Raw genomic sequence first — 16690 nt, 5'->3', positions numbered from 1 at the left:
TTACCTGTCGCATCGTTTACTCGTCGTCCTTTGATTTAAGTTATCCAGGTGAATTTTCACAGAAACTGCTTTCATTCTGGAGGCGTATTAAATTTAAATCGGTTTTACTATCAATATACAAACTTCTCATTGCTTACATACAAATTTATTGAATCTGACTTACTGATACAATGAATAATATCACAGTGTACTCTAATTTTATTGTAATTTGCACTAACTACGCAAATTGGCGATTTTTATATTCAAATAAATTTTCACATAAAATAGCTGTTGGAGTAGATTGTAGTAGAAAAATAATACTAACTGTGAATCTTCGATGATGCAGTGAGGCTAAACTTTGAGTTTACTATACAATTACAACAACTTAGGCTGTTGAACCAAGAATAATAATATGGGGTCATAGATACAATATCTCGAATGATTCGCAACAGGAAACCAATAGGAAACCAAGATGCCTGAAGGAAATGTCGCCCATTTTATGGAATATACGTTGCTTATTTGGTTTACTCTTATCGGCGTCGTCGGGATATCAGGTATAATATTATGGATATTGGGGTTTCAATTTTTAAGCGGCTACCGGAAAACAAACACATTAGCCGGAATTGTTTGCGTTCGGGGGGGCATTGCTTTTATCATTATTGCAACCCGGTTAATCTTTTAGGCAGGGCAAGGGATACAGAGAGTTGCGATATTTTAAAGCTTATAATTATCTAAACTTTAAGTCAACTTAGGGCACGGCAGGAAGGGAATGACATTGAATCATCTGACCGAAATATTTATACATCAATGATAAATCAACAAAAATCATAAATAAATCATCATAAATCCTAAATAAATAGCAGTAAATCCTCAATAAAACGCCGTAAATAGCACCAATTCGGTTACGCGACACAACATTTTTCAATTTTTCAATCAGGTAAGTAAAATCATTAGAGCCTGTGAGAAGGAGTGAAGAGTTGCTTTGTGCTACATAAATCAGTCACTGGCGTCATTGACACACGATGCGAGAGGGGTTGATTTGAATCGGTAGACTAAAATCTTCTTAAAATCATTGATAAATCAGCATAAATTATAAATAAATCATCATAATCATAATCATCCTCAGTAAAGCATTGTAAATTCTCAATAAATGACCGAAAATCTTCAATAAAACACCGTAAATCGTACAAATTTGTAGTAACTAAATAACTTGCCACATAATTACAGCTTATGGGAAAAAAGTGAAGAGTTGCCTTATGCGACAAAGCCAGCAGTGACGTGTAACGTTACGTTTAAAAACTCCGAAATCCTCCAATATATCGGCGGGATTCGGCAATATTTCCGACAAAACCGCCGCCATATATTTACGGAGTTATACAACCTGCCAAACGCAAATAATCCGGATCCATAACTTCAATACGTCGGGCGTCCCGAGTCCCAAAAAATTCGCCCCGAATCCTGAGATATTGCGAATTCTCCCGCGGGTAAGCCGGGTTTTGCTTCGCGCAAAGTCGCTGGAACCGACAGACGGCCGAAATTAAAAGCATAGATGTAATGAATTAGAAGTGACAACTGTCGCGTAACGCTTATTACATTCTGTTAATGAGGAATTTCAACCCCTGGAAGACGTTAAATCATCACAAAATTACACTTATTTCGTCTGTTATTATTTTTTTTTTTTTGGTGGAAATTTCGTATAAAGCAGTTACTCGATGTGAAAATTTATACTTATACTCTCGCCAGTCTTTAAAAAAATATAAGGTCGAACATGGCACAGTTTGATGCCATTCACCTGGTGTCTAGTCAGTTGCTAACCTGTCGAATGGTGACGTAAAGCGACTTTGAAAAAAGTTTCTGTCGCTCGGACTATGAGTAGTCTTTTTTTTTGCACCATAGTGAGGATCCAACCCAGTACCCGTCCGGTGATTAGCCATAACTAGAACCCTGAGTCAAGGAGGAGTAGGAAAGAGACAGATGAAGGACAACCAACAAATACAATAAACAGAGTATAGCGAAGAATTTGGCATAAAAACCCAATGACCATAGGGAGAACGAATGACACATCCAATGCCAAAAGAGATATGACATGGTGATTAGGTTTGCTATTTAGTGACGAAATATATGGGAAATACGAGAAAAAAAATGGTTCTGTTGTGGGAAACGCATCACGTTCTTCTTTAAGCCGCCGCCGAAAGTCGTTCGAACGCGGATAATTCTCGGGAGCGGCCGTCCAAGTATTACTAACCTCAAAGACGCAGTCCCACAATTCTGGAACACGCTCCGACGAATACGGCTCTCGCGTAGATCCCTAAATAATCAGAAATAAACCCATAACGGGCCCAGTGCAAAAGCCTATTAAGCTCGGAGCCGGGTGTGAAATCGATAAGCGCCAACTGGGAAAGCCTCTTACGGTCAGATAGGCGCCGTAAAATCGTCGGCCATTACTCCGGAAAATAAATGGAAGCGTCCGAACCAATTAACAGCAATCGCGATAAGATATTGATAACCTCCGACTCGAATCGTATTTTTATTTTATTCATCCATCACGACGTCGACGGCTTCGAGATTTGGTAAGAGAAAAAGCTGCTATATACTGCAAGTACTACTTAACTATATAACCCACATAGTACACTCATGCCTCGTGAATGGTCACTTTCCAGCCTGCTGGAAGACAGCTGTTGTGTGTCCCATTCCTAAAGTAAGGTCTCCTGGATGGCTTCATGATCTAAGGCCGATTAGCTTACCACCTGTGTTTGCAACAGTTTTGTTAAATGAGGTGCCTCAACGATTAATCTTGGGGCCGCTATTGTTTTTACTGTATATATTTGATTTGGGTAAAGTCTGTTCATAGATATAAGAAAGTGACTAACTGATACGAATTAAAGAAAAGCTGTAAGAATGAAATATGGCCGAACATGTCCGTACCTTGCTTAGAATTTAATTATTTGGGGTTTTCTTAGGAAAGATACTAAACAATATTTATTTATCTATGTATGTATTTATGTTTAAATCTAAAATAAAATTACAAATTATTTTTATTACCTACTTAAATTACTTAAAATTATTCACATATTACATCAGTATCACTATCGCTATCATCGCCTGTTCCAATTATTATTTGTTCTATATTATTTGCAATATGGATATACGATAGTTCTGCTTTTTCTATATGTTTAACAGAATTTGCCCAACTTTGTGGAGGGATGTTAAAAACTTCGGTTTCTATAGGTTTGAGGACATTGTAGTTAACACGAGGAAAAACATTGTTACGACGAATGGCAGATTTCAGTTGATGCCAAACATGTTCAATGGGATTATAAATACAGTGGAAGCCTTAAAACTGCATGCCTTAGATTTTTCAGATAAGCATCACAGACGTATTCCTTTTGTAGGTTCAACCTTTGTAGAACCTCAATTAATTGCTTTTTGGTATAATCTTCGTGAAAATAAATGTCTTTGTTATACATGTAGTTTTGGATTGTGGCTTTTGTGTCACATGAGGAACGTGTTTTAGTCAACTGTCTACTGTGATAACTTGCATTGTCCATTACAATTATGCTATTATGAGGAATGTTTGGAACTAGTTTGTTTTTAAACCAACTTTCAAATAAATCAGCGGTGGTGTCTTCATGGTAATCCAGAGAAGAATTGATCACTTTCATCTACACTCGAGAAAATGTCAGCATTGCTTCTTTTTTTCCTCGCTGAAAATGGGATTGTTCTCAATTTTCCATACAGTTGATGTTGGAATTTTGGTCAATGTGGCCGTTTCTTCTAAAGATGCTTGCTTGCTGGCACCACGTTCAATGAGAGTCAAATAAACATTGTTTATAACTTCCTTAGTCTCAATAGAATAGTGTTTTCTACATTTGGGCGGGAGCATCTCCTGAGATATACTATACTCGCACATATTTTGCTTAATTCGCACAGGATTCAACACACGCTGTATTACACACGAAATAAGAATGATTACTAATAACCTTAAGTAGTATACCAAACCAGAGCATATTAAACACAGGTAGGTATAAAATTATTTTATATTACTGACGAAACTTTAGGTAATAAACTTGTTGCATTTTATGTTAATAACCACCCTTGGATAAGCCCATTCAAAAGCAATTTTTAATTATCCTTTTAATTAATCACAGAATTATTTCTATAATTACATACTTCCTTTTTCTTTTGTTTAAATTTTATTTTTCTTTACTTCGGGTTCTTTTGTTACATATTGTATTGTCAAAAAGGTGTATAACATATAGATCTCAATCTCAATAAACTCATTTGTTTCATATAATATTGACAGTGACTGTGAAAGGGTCGTTATACAGCAAAAGAGGTTGCTTAGGTTAATTTTTAAACTCCCTCTGACACAATCCTAACAGAGTTAAATATTAACTTAATATATACCAGTTTAATATACTCTTGATAACACTTACAAAAAACGATGCATATAAGAACCACACTGAGGTCCACAGCCACTCTACTCGTAAAAGAGAGCAATTATTGAAACCAAAACTCAATTTTCACTGTATTTTCTTCCCTGCGGTTCCCCCCATTTCATGACATTCCCGTATTTCCACATAAATTTTCCATATAAACTTGTACAGGATGCAGAAAAATGATAGATACTATTTGGGATGTTAATAAAAACCAAACTACATAAGGCAAACATTTTTTTTTTAATTATTTTTGAAATGTACATTTTATGCCATTTAGGAACGTTATTTTTTAAAAATGATGTCTTTTAAATCACGGCCATTATTGTCGATGCACTCTTGTAGGTTCTCGCGGAAGCGCATCATTACCCGATGGGTCATTTCTTGAGGAATTGAGGGAATTTCTTGTCTGCCTTTAATTCTTCCAAAGTCCACGGACGATGTGTGAAAACTCTCGCTTTGAGGTAACCCCAAAGAAAAAAGTCGCAAGACGATAAATCAGGCGAACGTGGAGGCCAGCCAAGATCACCCCGTAAAGACACCACTTTGTTTAGGAACATTTCTTGAAGAAGATTTAATTTAGTGAACCACGCGTTGTGTGTGATGTAGCACCATCTTGCTGGAACCTCTTTGATCGTTGTTCAACTCATTCACTTTTGAACGAAGGAAATTGTTAAGCATATCAAAATATCGACCTCCGTTGACTGTTACCGTTATTCCATCTTCTTCGAAAAAGTAAGGACCCCACACGCCGAACTCCGAGATTGCACACCAGACGGTGACTTCTGAACGGAAATTTTGCTTATTTACGGTACCCGAGAGGTACACAGTGTTGCCGGTTTTACAAACCGAACAACCACCCTGTATTTTGCACAATTTACCTAATAATTTCTGGTATTTCCCCTATAATTCCCATGTAATTCCTCTCCGTAAAAAAACACTCGGTGCAGTTTTTTATCCGCCCGCTATTATCGAACCCGTGCCAGATGTACCTAATTAAATATTAATTAATGTTAATTCGGATTCCGGACGTATACAGCCGACTATGACCGGTTGCCAGAATATCCCCTGGCAAATTGCCACAACTATCGCGATCGAGTGCGGTAAATCAATGCCCCGTCGTCCCCCCTTCCCGCTTTTGTCCAACGTCGATTTAATTAGAAAATTTTTAAGCGTTTTACTACGTTCGCGATTAAATTCCTCTTAAGAAGTTTACAAATCGGAGTTTTAATTAACTTTCCGGTTGCCACATTTTATCTGGATAATTGCGGATGTCAAGACCTGAAGTAAAAAGCTTTGAAACCAAGTCTCTGGATACGACCAAATGAATGTTAACTACCAAATTCTTAGTTTTGGTCTACTAATATTTTGCAATATATGAAAATAACCATTAGTTTGGTCCGAGAATCTTGATTTCGACCGACTCGATGATGTTACTTGCCTCAGAGACAATCTTGACAGAAATTTAAAAAAAATGATCTGGGAAATATGATGAAGATTCTGAAATTGTCCACCTTCACAGAAAATACAACAAAATATATCCAAAAATATTCTAGCCCAATATTGCGAAAACTGATTTTGGTACTGTTGAACCCAATTAAGCTGAAAAAATTAACAATAATATCTCAAAAGGAGAGACACAAAGACAAGAAAAAAACGGGAACGAAGCGAAAAGAAAGGTGTTTTGTCACTGTTTTGTGCAGGTTTTGGCAAAAATAAAATACCTAAGATAATCTGCACTGTGAATAATATTAACAGTGAATAACTAACTCGTAATAACTTTTGTGTAACAGCAAGGAAGATCTGTACTAACAAGAGGATTCTTGGACACGAATGAAATCCGTGAAATCTGTGTAATGTTTGTTATCTGTGAAATCCGTGAAATATTGGTGAAATCATAAATTATTTCCAAAATTCTTAGTAATAATAAAGAATAAACAAACATAAAAATAAAAAATATTATGAAGATATATGATATAAGACATAAGATAAGGTTAATAATAATAACAGTCGTTATTGAGAATGCTTAATACACAGTAAACGACGCTAAAATCTCAAAAGGCGAAGTCTAGCTGACTGAGTCAGCTACTCAACATTAACACAAAAAAAATTTATCTATATATTGCACACCTTTTGAAAAATAAAATGTATAACAAGAGAATACGTAGTAAGGAAAAATAAAACATAAACAAAAGAAAAAGAAAATAAGTAATTACAGAAATAATTCTGTGATTAATTAAAAGTTAGAAGAAAAACCCATATTTATAAATATATTACAAAAAATATTTTCCGTATTTATTTTTCTATTTGACTTAAATTGTAAATTTTTTATAGACACAAAATTAGGAATAATTATCGAAATTGCTAACGAAAACATACATATAAATTTTCAATGAAAAATAAACATAAAGAAAAAAGAAATAAATAATAAAAAATATGGAATTTATAATAATAATAATAATACTCTTTCCCCCATTAAAAAAAAATTAAGTGTATTTTTTAAATGTTATTTTTACTCTTAATGGTTTTTTAGTTATGAAGGAATACAAATACTTTCCATTTCACCTAAAAACTATTTTTCAAAATCGGTGAAATCTAGGAAATCATTTAGAAATCTGTGAAATCTTTGTAGAATCTGTAAAATCTGAAACCAGTGAAATTTTTGTGAAATCCGCGAAGTCTGTGTGGTGTACTAATTTTGGTTGGTGATTCCCCTCTCGATTTCCATAATAATTTACCGCTACAAATATCATTTGAATGTTCAAACAAACAAAAACTCAGTCAGTCACTGCAAACATACTGAAGAGTTACCGAATAGTCTGGGCGATCGCAAGTACCGTAATCAGACAGAACCACGTGACCCATTTAGGGTTGGGATAAGGAAGTATTCTTGAGACAACATTCGAAAAATAGAAAATTCAAATAATAAGGAAAAATAGCAAGACCAGATGAGTTTCAACTGAATAAAGGCTCTTAAATAATTAAAAAATATAAAAATAATAAATATATAAAATACAGTTGGCGCATTATCTTCCTGGAATGACGTCATTTATGTTTTTTTTCTTTAATCTATATCAAGTTTTTGAAAAAAATCATTGTCGTTTCTTTTTCAGACGTTGCTTGAAAAATAAAACAGACAAATGAATATTTTAATTCTTCCACCAGATCGCTTAGAAAATATGTAAAAAGTAGTGGCTTTAAGTGAAAGCAATTAAATAATAGAAAATATTTGATGGATTTGTCTCACATCTTTCACAATAGAATCAGTTTCTTGAGTAAATATATCAAAAATCAAAATTTAGAAGATGATACTTATGCCACCGTATTTATTGATTACACTTGGGTTTTTAGTAAATTCTCATTTAGAAACAGCTGCTAGTATAACACTATTGCTTAAAAAAGATAGTGAAGATCATCAATATATTGCGGTTCAAGCTGGATCAAAGGAAGGATATATTAAGGGAGTCAATTTAATACGTAAAATTCAACTAAAAAGCGGAGATGAAGGCAAGGAATATTTTGAAAATTGGTATCAAATCTTCCTCCGAAAAATTTGATAGTGATGGGCAATGCAAGTTATCATTCCGGCCTTTTACAAACAAAACAGAGGTTGAATCGATGGTTAAAAGAAAAGAACACTGAATTTCAAATTAGGCTACAGAATACTAACAATTCCTCCATTCTATTGTCAGTTTAATGCTATTGCATATAGTCTGGGTGTAAGACGAAATATATTACTAGTCCCAAAGAGACACCGTGGGAAGTTTTGGCGATAAATGAATCTTTAGAGCATACACAAGTATGTGATGCTTCAGACGTGCGCCATTTTTATATAGAAATAAGTTCTGAAGACTATGAAAGGAAATAGTTTTTTCATTTTTGATCAAATATTCAGTACTGTCCGTAACTGAAAATTAAAATAATTTTGATAAAAATGGGCAACCAGCCTCAATTCGTTACATTGCAAACAAAGAATTTATATCAGTAAATCCTTGTGACCTTATTCGCAAGAACATTTTAGCTTTTGAAGTTTCAAAATCATTTTGAACCAGTTCTGGAGGCTTTCGAGTACTTCCACCAAAACTGGTTCGGTTTCGGACCTTAGCAGCCATTTTCAAGTTACATCGCTTTCCAAAATGCCCATTTTAGATTAGCATTCATCAGCTAAAATATGAATAATATGAGAAATACGTTATTAGAAACCTGCGTGGCGTCATTCCAGAAAGGTAACTATACAATAAACGCCCTCCAAAACGTCAAAGGTTCGTCATTTTGCGAAAAAGAAATTCCATTACCATTCCGTTTCATAGGTTGCGATCCCGTATACCGATAAAGGGAAAATCAACAACGGTTGCGAGGCAGGCGACCTTATTACGCAGCGTACCTCTGTATAATCTTCGTAACCATTCTTATCTCGAACCTGCGGCTCGTCTAGGACCCTTTCAATCATATTACGACAATAATCCCGCCTCCGGAGCGCCTCTATCCGCAACGCGCGAAGTTGACGTTGAGCTTTTAATGAAATCCCTTCAAACAACCGCCGTTATAGAATCCGACATGTCCAATCGGGACGCTGATTAAGTTTGAGCCGCCAATGTTTGCAGCTTTCGACTAATTAAGGCAATATGGTGGTCGATACAGTTGCGATCCGGAACCGATTTCCTTCTATTCGCAAGGTCCCCTCAGAAGTACCTCACGAGTACTTGAATCAGCGTTCAGTAGTTCACATATAAAGTATTAACTGTGGTCAACTTCCGCTTAATATGGTTAATATGGAAGGTAACGGAAGGTAGGTACCTTTTGGTATCCAAAAGCAAGCTATGACGACCTTAGAGTAGTGGAAATTCAGTATTGGACTTTAGATAGAAAAGTGTAACGATTTTTAAGTACATCATGAGTACTTGTATCAGAGTTCAACGGCCCACCATATAGAGTATTAACTCTCGTCAACTTCTGGTTGATAAAAAATGGTTTGCAAGTTATAATAACATCTTGACGCATCCTGACGATACCTTTTGCTATCCAAAAGCAAGCTATGATGACTCTTACAATAGTGAAATTTAAGTATAGAACAGTGTAACAATTTTTCAGTACTTTATGAGTATTGGTATCCAAAAGCAAACTATCGAGACCATGAAGTAGTGGAAGTTAAGTATTGACTTCAGATAGAAAAAAGTAACTCTTTTAATCATTGGGACAGATCATAATCAGTAGCCAGGCTTCTTAATGGCGTCCACAAACTATGTTAAACGACCTTTAAACAAAACTCAATGACTCTTTTCACACTAAGAGGTTTTGCCTCACACCCATGTCGTTATTAAGTTATATAGACAGATTTTCATGTCAATCCCTTCCATCAGTGCTTTGGTTCTCCGCATTATCCTCGAAAAAAAAAAGGGTCAAATATTCCTCCGCACCAAAATGCGCACCAAACAATCACCTTTTAAGGATGCATTGCTATTTGAACAATTTCTCTTGGATTTTCTGATCCCCCAATACGTGCATTGTGTTGTGTTTGTTTATAAAGCCACCAACGTGAAAATGTGCCTCATCGCTAAAGATGATTTTCGTTGAAAAATGAACCCCTTGTTCTCGTATCCATTCTGCATACACGCGGCGCTGTTGATGATCTCGAGGTTTCAACTCCTGAGTTATTTGGACTTTATATGGGTGTAGATGCAAGTCTTTTGTTAAAATTTGCTGTGTTGTTGAATACGTAAGGCCCACTTGCTGCAATCGATGACGAATCGATGTGTTTGGATCTTCGACTACACTTTTGCGAACAATGGCAATATTTTTATCTGACCGACCTGCACGAGCACGTTGAGGGACTTTGAGGTTAGTTACAGATCCAGTTTGCTCAAATTTTTGAACCACATTCCAAATTGTCCTCTCAGAAGGTCGATTTTTCATAATAGGCTTGCACAATTTTTACACGGTGTTCAGTCGAATATTGCTCCATGACTAATTTTGTTTATGTCTTGAGGTTAGAAATCTGCTATGATAATAAACAAATACAGTGCCGTTTCAAAAATATTTCAGATTGTAATGTGGAAACTCTTACTGAATCACCCGTTATTTCTAGAGGAGAATACAGCTATTCTGTCGAGCCTCTTTCGACATGGCACCCAGATATATATGTACTCTCTCACTCTTTCGACTTCCTTATTGCAAACATACAACCTGTCCTTCTTGCTAATAATTGTAAGACCACTTTCTTCACTGCTATTGGCTATTACCAATGGACCAAGCGGATATTATTAATGAGTTTTTAAGATATAGCCTCTTGGGAAATTTCCTCTGATTAGAGATTGTCGTACTTTTCTTTCAATTTTTACCTAGTTTAAAATGTCGTTGGAGTTGGTCTGTCATACCTCAGGCAAACAGTAGACGTTCAAGATTGACTCAAGGTAGAAAAATATAGCCATTTCTCAGCATAGATGTTTAGCACAATTAACAAGCCTTTTCAGAAGTCAATTCATTCACTTCTGAAGATGCTTGCAACTCGTGAAAACGAAACGTTAAGAAGCAATTCCATCTAACGACGGCCTTTAGGCAAGAAAAGGACAACAGTTCATCAACCACGAAAGCTTTATTTAACCAATCTGTGATCCTTACAGTCCTAATATCCTTGCTCCACCACAGAGCTCTCGTCATAACAACACTGAGGCAGATCGTAGTATATAAGTATAGTCAAAGGTGTTTACGACTTTTAACCATTTCTAGAATGAGCTGATTGGTTAAAAAATAAGGGAAATGTATAAAAGCTGGTATTATCTCACACCATCAGGCACTTGACACCAAGAAGGGAATCGAATCATACTGGTTAAACAAAACTAATTGCCTCTTATCGATGTAGGGGGTTGTCAAGTATCTTTCCACTTGGTCAGATTTCCATGAAGCTCCATAATGTAGTACAATTCAACCAAATCAGACCTCCTCTCAAAAAGACGGAATCTATTATTCATCTACTGACTATCGAATGAGGAGTTGTAGTTCACTAGTAGTTAAGTCTGTGCAGAGATATAAAAAAGTGACTAACTGATACGAATTAAGGAAATACCCGGGCAATCTGTAAGACTGAAATATGGCCGAAAAGGTCCGTACTTTGCTTACAATTTAATTATTTGGGGTTTTGTTAGGAAACATACTAAACAATATTTATTTGTTTATGTATGTATTTATGTTTAAATCGAAAATAAAATTACAAATTATTTTTATTACCTACTTAAATTACTAAAAATTATTCACATAATACATCAGTATCACTATCGCTATCATCGCCTGTTCTAATTATTACTTGCTCTATATTATTTGCAATATAGATATACGATTGTTTTGCTTTTTCTATATGTTTAACAGAATTTGCCCAACTTTGTGGATGGATGTTAAAGACTTCGGTTTCTATAAGTTTGAGGACATTGGACTTAACACAGGGAAAAACATTGTTAAGATGAATGGCAGATTTCAGTTGGAGGCAAACATGTTCAATGGGATTAAATATACAGTGGTAAAACTGTATGCCCCAGATTTTTTGCATAATTATCACAGACGTATTCCTTTTGTAGGGTCAAGCTTTGTATGACCTCAATTAATAGCTTTTTGGTATAATCTTCGTGAAAATAAATGTCGTTATTATACATGTAGTTTTGGATTGTTTCTTTTGTGTCACATGAAGAAGGGGTTTTAGTCAACTGTCTACTGTGATAACTGGCATTTTCCATTACAATTGCGCTATTAGGATTAACGTTTGGAACTAGTTTGTTCTTAACTTTCAAATAAATCAGCGTCTTTATGGTAATCCAGAGAAGAATCTTTAATATTTTTGGCAGACAGAGAAAGTCCAATTGGAACCTAACCATCTTTAGAGCCAGCATGCAAAATAGTTATTCTTTTACCTCTTTTTGATGGCGCGATTGTTTTACACTTATCAGTTGAGTCAGCCCTACCCTTTTCCGGGGTATCATAAGCGTCGAACCAGGTTTCATCCAAGTAAATAATTGGCCTTTGTTGTTCTCTGTAAATCCTAATTTTTTCTAGATATTCCAGTAGCCATTTCGGATTTCTAAAAGATTCCATTAAAACTTACCTTTTGTCATTTTTTTTTTATCTAAAACCCATGTGTTGAATATACTTCCGTAAGGTGGTTCTGCCACATTTAACACCGGTTTCGACTTTTTCAAGCCTCCTAATTAAGATATCTAATATAGGCACGCTTTGTTCCTTGTATAACTGGTAAATTTTACGCCGTATTATATCTTGATCACTTTCATATACACTCGAGAAAATGTCAGCATCGCTTCTTTATTATTCATAATTTTCCATACAGTTGATGTTGGAATTTTCGTCAATGTGACCGTTTCTTCTAAAGATGCTTGCTCGCTGGCACCACGTTCAATGAGAGTTAAATAAACTATGTTTATAACTTCCTTAGTCTCAATAGAATAGTGTTTTCTACATTTGGGCGGGAGCATCTCCTGAGATACACTAGACTCGCACATATTTTGCATAATTCGCACACGATTCAACACACGCTGTATTACACACGAAATAAGAATGATTACTAATAAACTTAAACTAAAGAATTTAAATTACGAAACTATAGGTAATATTCTTGTCACTTTCTTATATCTATGAACAGACCATACCATGATAGCATTAGTATTGCTGCTATAGGCATCCACACGAGATCTTACAACCTACCATAACAACCATGGGTTCGCTACACCTCCCGCTAGTTCTAATCATCACAAACACCCGCTTTCAGGCTGAAATTGAGCAAATGGAATCTACTCTGGGAACAAACGTTCGCATCGTAAATTTATATCGAGGCGCGGACAGATCCGCTGCAAGTTGGCAGATAATAAACGAATGAATAGGACTAATTAGCCAATTCTAATATTAACTGCTCGCACAAAGTCCGAAATTGTACGTTTATCGTAAAGTAATTAACATCGGAGGTCCTCGGAGACTAACTGCCGAACGGAGGTAATTCAGTTCTGAATACGATTTGAACGGACCGGTTGTTTTGAAGGGAACCGAGAGCACTAACACAAAACCGGCACGTCATAGTTTAGAGATGGTTTTTTGGAACGAAACGTGCATTATTATTATCGACGTCACTCCTAATTAAATACCAACGCCAGATTTATATTTAGAACGGGTCGAAATCAGTTCGCTAAACGAAATGTCTGCCTTCAAATTGTCATTTCCTGTGCCGTGTCGAAGAGGAATTTTACGCAGTAATTTCCCATTAACCTAATTTGCCAACTGCTGGGGCTTCATTTCCTCCCCCCTTACCGAATACTTAGACTAACGGGATTTAGGTCTGTCTTAAACAGGCTCGTATTCGATGAAAATTGTTTTTCGAAAACGACATCAATTAGAATCGGTTAAAGAAACTTAGAGTAACAACCCGCACTCAAGCAAACGGTATTTATTAATATAAAAGCGGGTAGGAACAGTTTGTTGGGATGAAAACAGAATTTAAACGGTTATACGCGGTAAAATCTCTGTATCAATTCATTTGCCGACTGACACTCGCGTCAGTACTGCGCGTGCGTTGCAAATAAAAACATCACTGTTTGTCTTAACATCTTCTGTTATATTTTATATGGAGGTTTCTTTGGACCGAAGGTGGTTCGTGACAAATCGATAACTTCATCCCAAGTATGGATCCTGTCCTCCACACCTTGCCATCAGGTAGCTGCGAAACCATCTAACAACATAGAAAACCCACGTAACGCATTGGCATCGGATACGTTTGCACACTACTGTCTTTACTGTCATCGAAGTACTGACACAGCGGTCTAGGCCTACTATGCGTGTTCGTTACAAACTCTTTATGATGATTGTGGAGGGTCACGTGGACTCTTGCTTGTTCTTCGATCGATTTTGAAGGAACCATGTTCATAATTCATATAGTAAGAAAAATCTCCAGACCTGCTGAAACTAAAAACACATATTTTATCAACACCATTGCCGCTGGAAAGCAACAAGAGGCAAGACACAGGAAGTGTCCTCCATTGTAAAGATTCCGTGGTCAGGAGTATAACGACCGTATCTACCGTTTATATAAAAATATATATCCATATACTTCATAGCACTTCTGTCTAAATTGCGTGTTTGATACGACGTCCGGATGGTATTAAAATAAAGCCAAGCGCCAATGAATGCATATCGACGGTCAAGCCAGGTAAATTAACCAAACACAGGGGCTGAACAGGACCATACCGTCGAGAGCGCATAGATTACAAGAGGATCACACTTTAACTATGTATACCTAATTGGAGCTTTAATACACGTCACTTCAGTGTACGTCTGGCTTCCCCATTGTCCTTCTTTTGGTACCGTAAGATATATTTTGGATGGATCGGTCGTCATTTTGAGAAATTATTTAGAAGCTTATTCCACTATATGAATATTTTATCAACCCAGACCCTTCCTTTGCGAAGGCATCTTTTAGGAATTTTGAATTATATTTACCAATATTTGTAAGTTGGCCAAATTGTCTAAAAAAAATAACCTCAAATTCTCAAGTTTATGTAAGTTCTAGTTGCTAAATTAGTTGAGACATACTGTGTCTGAGGCGACAATATTTGAGTGTATAGACAACTCATGGTGTTTTGAAATAGCGTATTTGTTTAAAAATAGTTTCGATTTTAATAATTTTGAGGTTTTGAAAAATCACAAAACTGTGAAAAAATCCGTGAAATCTGTGAAATCCTATGGTTGTGTGAAATCACGTATACCAATATTGGTTAGTTAGTTTTGGTAACTTTATAATTAATTTGAAATTGTGGTTGGTGATTGATTTTAATTGGCTGTAACTTTTTTGTTTTTAATAAATAAATAAAAATATAAAATAAATAAAACAAAACACTATCAATTTTCTAACATATAAGCCTACATAATATTTTTTAAAGGAACATACTGTTTATTACATATGCGTTTAATAGAATATTTTATTCTGATTACAATGATGTAACACACTTTACATTTTAGTTCACTCGTTTTTGACAAAAATATATAATGTCAAATAGTGCCCTGCCTGACAAATAAAAATATGTTTATGCTTGACATATTTGCAGAAAATGGTGACGTATTAAATGCTAAAAAGGTAGGCCGCAATCATAATATTTTAAATGAAGAAAATAAGGCAAACATTCCATGAAGCACATCCAGTTTCCTCTACTGCTAGGGTATATGAAGAGACAGGTATTTATCGGGGATGAATCGACTCAGTTTTGAAAGAATATAAATTTAAATTTCGTAAAACTCAAAAACTAAATGCCACACAATGTCACAGGAGGATGTAGTTTTGTTTGGATTTTTGAAATAGACGTAATGAGAATAACAATAACAAATACTTGAAATAAAAACCCAGGGGTACCAATCAATTAATGTATGGTGTGGTGTCATAGATGGGCATATTTTGGGTCAGATATTTATAGATCAAAAGTGAACTGGAGATCATTATTTGCAACTCTTAGAGCATCATAGAAGATTTATCCCTAAATATATCAGCACTGATTATGTGGCAGCAAGACGGTGCCCCTCCTCACAATGTTGTGCAAGTCAAAAATTTTCCTAACATGGAATATCCCAGGGATTGGATAGGGAACTAACCAAAACTATGGATTGGCCAGCCAACAGTCCCTACTTAACTGTAATGGATTTTTTCTTTTGGGGACACAAAAAATTACGTGCACAGAACTCCTTGTAATAATGCCGTGGAACTTCGGCAAATGATTTCAGAGGTAATCAATCAAGAGACAATCCGGAAACGTTACTAAATGAAAGATTGAAAATTAAATAAAAATTTCCTATTTTTGCCGATTTTTCAAAAAACGACTAAAATATAAAGCGTGTTACATCATTGTAATCGGAATAAGATATCCTATTAAACACATATAATACACATTTAAGAAAATATGATGTAGGCTAATATATCAGAAAATTGATAGTGTTTTGTTTTATACGTCACATTTTTGGTTATCTTGATATATCTAAAAACAAAAAAGTTACAGCCAGTTAAAATGTTATCAAGATAAATTAAACGCAGTTAAGCTTTGAACTTGGCTTTGAAGAAACCAACAAGACGATTGGACAAAGTCCGATAAAGCAATTATCAACAGGAAGATTTGCAGATATTATTGTGGAACCTTCTTTGAAAAATTAACTATGAACAGTTTTTACAATTACATTGACAAAACTTTTCCGTAAAAGCACCGCAGGTGCTAGATACCGTCCTGCCTCGAAAACCTACATAGTGC

General features: G+C 35.5%; 1 protein-coding gene across 1 annotated transcript in view; it reads right to left on the bottom strand.

The window, feature by feature from the left end:
- Nucleotides 1–16690, bottom strand: part of LOC132701617 (tyrosine-protein phosphatase non-receptor type 13-like) — a 166352-nt gene that overhangs the window by 144650 nt on the left and 5012 nt on the right. The window lies entirely within an intron of this gene.

Source organism: Cylas formicarius, unplaced genomic scaffold (genome assembly GCF_029955315.1).
Source record: "Cylas formicarius isolate icCylForm1 unplaced genomic scaffold, icCylForm1.1 PGA_scaffold_4__25_contigs__length_36172078, whole genome shotgun sequence".
Taxonomy (NCBI): domain Eukaryota; kingdom Metazoa; phylum Arthropoda; class Insecta; order Coleoptera; family Brentidae; genus Cylas; species Cylas formicarius.
This window is presented reverse-complemented; position numbering and strand designations above follow the sequence as displayed.